This window comes from Chrysochloris asiatica, unplaced genomic scaffold, assembly GCF_000296735.1.
Source record: "Chrysochloris asiatica unplaced genomic scaffold, ChrAsi1.0 scaffold00098, whole genome shotgun sequence".
In the NCBI taxonomy this organism is placed as follows: domain Eukaryota; kingdom Metazoa; phylum Chordata; class Mammalia; order Afrosoricida; family Chrysochloridae; genus Chrysochloris; species Chrysochloris asiatica.
In genome coordinates, this window is record NW_006408616.1 from 8,652,829 (window position 1) to 8,661,400 (window position 8,572).

The following is an 8,572-nucleotide window of genomic DNA, read 5'->3' on the forward strand; positions in this document are numbered from 1 at the left end:
TTCTCTCTTGTCTTTTTAATGATCTTTTACCTTCTTCTTGTATGTTGTTCTTGATGTCATCCCACAACTCTTCTGGTATTAAGTCATTAGTGTCTAATGCATCAAATCTCTTCTTGAGATGGTCTCTAAATGCAGATGGGTTATATTCAAGGTCATATTTTGGCTCTTGTGAACTTGTTCTAATTTTCTTCAGGTTCAGCCTCAACTTGCACACCAGCAATTGATGAGCAATTGATCAGTTCCACAGTCTGCCCCATGACCTTGTTTTTGGCAGATGATATTGAGCTTTCCACTGTTTCTTCCCAAAGATGTAGTCAACTGGATTCCTGTGTATTCTATCTGGGGAGGCTCTTTGTATAGTTGACTTTTATGCTGTTTTAAAAAAGTATTTACAATGAATAAGTCATTGGCCTTGCAAAATTCTATCAGCATCATAATCTCCAGCATTGTTTTTTATTACCAAGGCAATCGCCAATAATTATCTATGCATCTTGATTGCATGTTTGATCAATTTCAGACTGAATAAGTTGATACAATTCTTCCATTCATCATCATTGGCTTTTGTGGTTGGTGTGTTAATTTGAATAATAGTGGTATTAACTGGTGTTTCCTGTAGACATATGGGTATTATCCTATCACAGACAGCATTATACTTCAAGATAGATCTTGAAATGTTCTTTTTGATGATGAATGCAATGCCATTCCTCTTCAATTTGCAATTTCCAGCATATTAAACCATATGATTGTCAGATTCAAAATGGCCAAACCAGTCCATTTCAGCTCATTAATGCCTTGGGTATCTACCTTTATGTATTCCATTTCATTTTGACAACATCAAATTTTCCTAGATTTTGTACACTCCATATTCTGATTACTAATGGATGCTTGCAGCTGTTTCTCCTCATTTTGAGTTGTGCCCCATCAGAAAATGAAGGTCTTGAAAGCTTTGCTCCATTCATGTCATTATGATCATCTGCTCTGAGGATGGAGCGCTTCCCCAGTCTTATTTTGAGTGCCTTCCAATCTGAGGGGCTCTCTGGCACCGTATCTAACAATGTTCTGCTGTTATTCATAAGATTTTCAGTGGCTAAGCATTCAGACTTTACCAGGACTTTAGGTAGTAAAAATTAAATTAAGTGTTATATATATAGCATGTCATTGACTATCTGGCACATTAATGAGACCTTAACAAAAATTAGTTATTAAATTGTGGTAGAACCACAATAAAAACTTGGTGATTTTTCTTAATGAAACATGTGATTACCTGGGACAATCAGAGGTGGGAGCATAGTCATCAGATGAGGTAGGTACACAAGGACTGAAAATTGGCCCACAAGTCATTGTGGGAGGTCAGAAGGTAATAAAGACTGGGTGTCTAACTAGGTTGTTGTTGTTAGTTGCCGTTGAGTGGGCTCTGACTCAGGGGAATCTTCTGTAGAACAGAACAAAACACTGTCAGCCCTGTCCCATCTTTGTGATCTTTGGGATGTTTGAGTACATTGTTGCAGCTACTGAGTAGTACCTTCCAACCTAGGGGGCTCATCTTCCAGCATCACATAGGATAATATTTTGTTGTGGTCCATAGAATTTCACTGACTAATTTTCAAAAGTAGATCACCAGGTCCTTCTTCCTAATCTGTTTTAGTAAGCTCCACTGAAACCTGTCCACCATGGGTGAACCTGCTTTTAAGTTAAATATTTGTGGCATAGGTTCTAGTACCATAATAACACTCAAGCCACCACAATATGAAAAACACATAAGTGGTGCCCTACCTAAGTAGTAGGCATAATTAAGCCCAAAGGAAGAAAGATGAGACATCTGAACTTAAGCTCTAAGCTCAGAGTAATGATGGTACTTAGAATTTTACCATAAAAATCAGGGCTATATGCATTTATTCTTTCTATTTCTTTGACAAAAAAATTATTTTCTAAATTTTGTTGTTGTTTAGAATGTATAAATTAAAACATATACCAATTCAACAGTTTCTGCATGTACAATTTAGTGACATTGATGACATTCTTCAGGTTGTATAACCATTCTCACCTCCTTTACTGAATTGTTCCTCCCTGAGTTGCTGCCCCTAAGTTTTCTATCTTATCTTTGAAGATGCTATTGTCAATTTGAATCCCATATGTTTTTTTAATCGCATAATGCTCAAAGCAGACTTTTTTTTTTTTAGTTCTGTTTAACTATTGTTAGGTTTTACAATTGCTTCAGGGAATATTTTTGGTTTGAGGTTTAAACATTATCTCAGAACATAGTTTCAGGGGTTCACCCATCTTCCATGGCTCCAGAAAGTCTAGAGTCCATAGAATTTGAAATTTTGTTCTCACTTTCCCCACTTTTGATCAGAGTTCTTCTTTGGGATTTTTGATTGAAATGTTTAGCATGGTAACAAGACATAACATGGATTGGCATAGTGGAAGCAGCAGTGGGCTCAAGCATAGAAATTATTGTGGGGTTGGCACAAGACTGGGCAGTGTTTCGTTTGGTTCGCTATGAGTCGGGACCAACACGATGGCACCTAACAACAATAGCCAGACACCATCTTCTGGCCTCATCTAAAGCAGACAATTATTCACAGAGGCAAATAGCCACACATTTCATTTTCTTCTTCTATCCCTGACTCTCCTTCTGTTATTCCAGGTACATAGAGACCAATTGTGCCTTGGACAGCTGCTTATTAAGTGTTTAAGACCCCAGCACTATGTAGTGAACTAGGAGGTAGAACAGAAGCACTAAAGACATTATTAGGCCAATTAACTGGGACATCCCATGAAACTACTTACTAGGTACTAGTCACTATTCTTGAGCCAGGGCTATAGCTCCTGATGGGGCTTAAATTCTACCTTGAGTACTAGTAACACATTCACCTTTACCATAATCTCCTCCCTCACCTTACCTGAATCTTCTCAACAAACCAATTAGTGAATTACTACCAACCCCATTTCCAGACAAAGAAATTAAGTTTTTCCTCAAACCAAATAGCTACCAAATGACAAAAGTAGATTTTATCAAATACTGATCTGATTCTAAAGTTCATACTTTAAAAAAACATCCTCTATTTCATCTCCATGCTGCCGAGTGGTTTTGGTAGTGTGAAGACGAAAGCCTTATGAGTTGAGAGGTTTTGGCTATCTGAAGTGAGGATAATAGGCCATTCTCACAGGTACTGAGTTCCCCAAGAGCATCTAGAGAAGGTGAGATCCAGAAGGAAAAGGTGGCCTTGGCCCTCAAACAGTGCTGTGGAGGGTGGGAAGAGGCATTGAGAACTTCAAAGGAGAAAAGATGTCAGAGCCCTATTCAAGGAGTTCTGGTAGCATACGGGTTATGAGTCAGGCTGCTAACCTCAAGGTCAACAGTTAGAAACTACCAGCCACTCCACAGGAGAAAGATGAGGCTTTCTGCTCCCATAAAGATGTTTGGCCTTGAAAACCCTATGCAGGGTCGCTATGAGTCGGAATCAACTCCATTGCACACCACCGCCACCGCCATGCTAGGAGTAACACTGGTTTGCAGGCAGATAAACTTCTGCCTTATTCCCATTGAGTGGGAGATGGGGAAAGTTACAGCCGCCACATGTACCTCTGTGAAACTATCTAGAGAAAGTCAGGTTCAGTCTAGGAGAAGAACAGAGCAGGAATGGCTGTTGAGGCTGAGGATAGAAGAGCACCTACCACTTCACAGACTAGTAAATGGGTAAGCAGAGGACTACAGCAGAAGATGGAATTGTTTTCCAAAAAGAAGTTGACAAGAAAAGCACATAAGTGTGAAGGCAGGTTGGATATGCACATGAGAGGAAAGCAGGAAATCATGACATGGCTGGAATCTTGTGGGAGGGGGTTGAAGGACCGCCTGTGCCGTGTTCCAAGTGGAATGCCTGAGAGGGAAAGTCCAACTGCTAATTTTCCTGCCCAGGTGTGTGGCACACATGAACGGCCTCCTCTCTGTCGTGAGAGCCGAGGAAGGAAGGTGATTGTAGCATCACTGGAACTTTCTAGGGAAGCCTGTGTGTTGCGAGTCTACCTCATTGAATTCATAGGTGTTTGTGATTACTAAGAGGAGCAAGGATACTACTTCAAAGGCCTGACATTTCATTATGACATTGTCAGGAGCCTGTGGTGATATCAAACGCCTGACCTTTGGAATTGGCCCTTATTTCTGAGATCCCAAACTGTCCAGCTAGCAGGTAATCTGAGTAGTCTGCTTTGTAGAAAATTCTCCCAAAACGGAAATTAAAAGACTTCCTTAGCTGCCTTTCAAAATAATCATTCTTTTCCCTCTAACTAAAATTTTATACTTCTTTTGATTTGTAATTTTAAAGATCTTTATGGAGGGGGAGGAAGTCCTGGTAGGATGCTGCAGGTTAATTAATGTGCTGGACTGCAAAGTCGGTTTGAACCGCAAGGTCAGCAGTTCAAGCTCACCAGCTGCTCCTCCGAAACCCTATGGGTCAGAACTGACTTGAAAGCACTTAACAGCAACAAAAGGAGGGGGAGAGGAAGTGGAAGTATTTCCAGTATATACTACTAATAGTCTAAGAGGCTAATGGTGTAAATATATTGAGATAAAAAGATGGGGTACAGGGAAGCTGGAGAAACAGTGTCTCTAGCTTATAAAACATGGTGGTCGTTATGTGCTATCAAGTCGGTTCTGACTCATAGTGACTCTGTGTGGGATTTCTGAGGCTATAAATCTTTATGGGAACAGAAAGCTTCATCTTTTTTCCCATGGAGCAGCTGGTAGATTCGAACTGCTGACCTTGAGGTTAGCAGTCCAACTCATAACCCACAATAGTACCAAAGATCCTTACGAGGTATTGTTGTTGTTAAGTACCGTCAAGTTAGTTCCAACTCATAGCAAACCTGAAAAGGGTTTCCAAGGAGCAGCTGATGAGTTTAAACAGCCAACCTTGTATCTCCAACTGACCTTGTGGTCCAGTGATTTATCCCACAATGCCACACCAGGACTCCCTTATAAGGTAGAGTACTTCCAAACTTTAGTATGTATACAAATCACCTGGGATTTTGATAAATGAAGATGTTCATTCAATGAGGGGTTACTGAGGTTTTGTGTGTCTTGCAAGTTCCACAGGTGATGCTATTGGTCCCCGAATCACACATTGGATAGCAAGGACCGAAACTACTATCATGGTGGGTGGTGGTGGTGTGCCATGGAGTCAGTTCCAACTCATAGCGACCCTGTACAGGGTTTCCGAGGCTGTAAATCTTTACAGGAACTGAAAGCCTCATCTCCCAGTGAATGGCTGGCAGTTTCAAACTGCTGACCTTGAGGTTAGCAGCCCTACTCATAACCACTATGCTACCAGAGCGCCTTTAGACTGCCATGTTGATGTTGTTATGTGACGTGGAGTCAGTTCCAACTCATAGCATAGCTGGTCAAAAATTAACTTCAAAAGATGGCTTGTTTTTTGAGGTAAGAAACTTGTAAATTCATCCTCTAAAAATTATATTGGGCATCAATTTTATGTGTAATAGAAGGATGACTACAAAAATTACAGCCAGAATTGGAAGATTTGAATTCTGACTGTACCATTTCTTAGCACTAAAAGTTTCATCAAATCATGAATCATATCTGAGTCATTCTTCATTCCAAATCACAACAGTAATAAGATCTGCTTCTGTTGACTAACCAAGGACAATTGTGAGGATCAAATTAAACAACTTAGTGAAAGTGCTTTTTAAATGGGAAATGCTTTATATAGAAAGCTTTCATATTACTATTTGTACCACTACTACTGTCTTAATTAAAGCTAACAAAACTTTACTAAATACTCCATTTCCTCTGCTTTTATTTTGATAGATAGAGAAGATTATCAAATATTTACTATGTGCCTACTGACACTGTGCTAAGAGCAAATAAAGATCACTTTGTTTACTTCAGACAACTCTAATAATGGTAACAGTACTAATGTTAACCCCACTCTACAGATGCTGAAATTAAAACAGGTCCAGAGCAGTGAGGTTTTGCCTAACTCCTGAATGTTGATGCTAGGAGATGAACTCAGCTAGACATGCCAAAGTCCAAGTTCTTATTCATTATAGTTAATTGACTCGTTGTAGCAAACACTCATTATCAGAGAAGCAGGAGAAGATTGAGAACAAACAACCAACAACACATTGCTATCTAATCAATTCTGACTTACTGCAACTCTACAGTATAGAGTGCAACTAACCCAGAGGGCTTCTGGGTTGTAAATCTTTATAGAAGCAGATTGCCACATCTTTCTCCTTGGTGGGTTTACAATGTTAACGTTTTGTTTACCATCCAAGCACCACCCAGACTCCTTTTAGCCTAGATAGGGGTCAGCAAATATTTGCTATAAAGATCAAGATGGTAAATATTTTAGGCTTTGCCTGCCAAATGGTCTCTGTCATTAGCATTCAACATTGCTGCTGTAGAACAGAAACAGACAAGACATAAAGAAATGGGCATGGTTGTAGTCCAGTAAAAGTTTACTTACAGAACCAGGTGTCAGGCTACATTCGGCCAGTGAGTCATAGTTGGCTGACACCTGGTCTAGAAAATTATGAGTTGTCCAATATGGTAGTCATTAACCACTGCATTAAAGTTTAAATTAAAAAATAAAAATTTCAGTTATATTAGTCACACATGGCTAGTGGTTACTGTATTAGATATTGCATATAGCATTTCCACCATCTCAGAAAGTTCTCTTGTAAATACCTGGTCCAGATCATCTCTGGTGAGGGGTGGGAACATGAATAGCTGTAAAAAATAAAAAGGGGGGGGGGAGGTCTGAGTGCTAGTTCTGCTTGTTAATCAGACATGTAATTCTAACAAGTAAGTCACACCAACTACCAGAGCCTCAGTAAAGTGAGTATTTCTCATAGCATTGTTGTGGGACTGAATGAGAAAATATGCACAAAGCATTGTACAATCTATTAAATGCTGTGCAAGCAAGAACCAACATTAGGATTCTAATTTGTTATCTGAATTTGTTATTGTGTAGGTTTCTCAATTGAAAGAACAGGTTTTAAGATTCAATCTTGGAGAAGTATTGGGATGTCAGGCAATCATAAAAATAGGAAGTTGTAATATTTATGCAGTATTCTGTACAGGAAAGAGACACTAAACCAGGAAGATCTCAGTAACTGGTCCTCTTTCAGAGCTTGGGATGGCCTTGGTAAGGCTTACCACCTTCAGGAAACAGAAAAAACTGTCCCAATAGGGGCTATGATGAAATTGGGCAGGACATATTGTCCTTCCTGAGAGAGAGATCAAAGGTTTATTCTTCTTTGTCCCGTTAAAAGTTAAAGAGGATGGAGATTTAGCACATCAAAGATTCCAGCCTTTTCCTGTTGCTTTTCCTTCAGAGGGCTGGTGCACCACTTCCTCTGTGGGTCTCCACACAGGTTGAGGACAAAGCTTATGTGTCTACAAAGCTCTATGAGTGTAGTGGTTACGAATCGGGCTGCGAACCGCAAGGTCAGCAGTTCGAAACTACCAGCTGTTCCATGGGAGAAAGATGAGGCTTTCTGCTCCCATAAAGATTTACAGCCTCAGAAACTTTGTTCAGGGTTGCTATGGGTCAGAACGGACTCAACAGCAGTTAACAACAACACCACTGTGGATCCAGTACCTTCCTCCTCCCAGATTCTTCCTTCTCAGATTGTGGTACTATAAGATAAGCACTGGACCACAAGGTCAGTTGAACTGCAAGGTCAGCAGTTCAAACTCATCAGCCTCTCCTGAGAAACCCTACACAGGGTTGTTGTGAGTCGGAACTGAGAGCACTAACAACAACAGATCCTAATCTGGGCCATAAGTCACTCTTCCAGGAAAATCCCTGCTATCATTTCCTTCCGATTAGTCCACTCCCTTCCTACTGCAGGCTGTCCCTCGGGTCATGGAGGTCACACCAATCTACTGCCATCACTCCTTGAATAGTTGGAGAAGTTTTCTTCCTTTTGGCCCTGGGTACAACCCTTCTAACCTCAGCCAAGAGCTAGGACTTGAGAGGAGCCCTGCTTGAAGTGGTTCAGAGCTCGGTTGCTAACTGAAAGTTCAGCAGTTCTAACCCACTAACTGCTCTGAAGGAGAAAGATGTGGCAGTCTGCTTCGGTAAAGGTTGTTGTTATTAAGTGGCGTCGAGTGGGTTTCCAAGGAGCAGGTGGTAGGTTTGCAGTCCAGTGCTTATCCCACAGCACCACACCAGGACTCCTCAGTGAGAACTTGTATGGGGCAGATGTACTCCATCCTACAGGACTGCGATCAGTTAGAATCACGTGACAGCGGGTTTGGTTTGTGTTCAGTATCTATCCTGCCCTTATACTCTTCCTGTGGCCTGTCTCACTGTATCTACCTTCCTTCCTGTTTTAGTTTGCCTTTATTGTCTCAGAAATTCATTGATCTGCTCTTGAGCTAAGGCTTACCTACCAGGATCAGGTTTCTGTCTCACACTCAGCTGGGATTAGGTTTTGGTCATACACACAGCTGGTGACAGTACATATTAACTGAACTTTTAGAAAGTACTTTGGAAATATATTTCTAAATCTTTAAAAACTGTTTATACATTTTGGGCCAGTAATG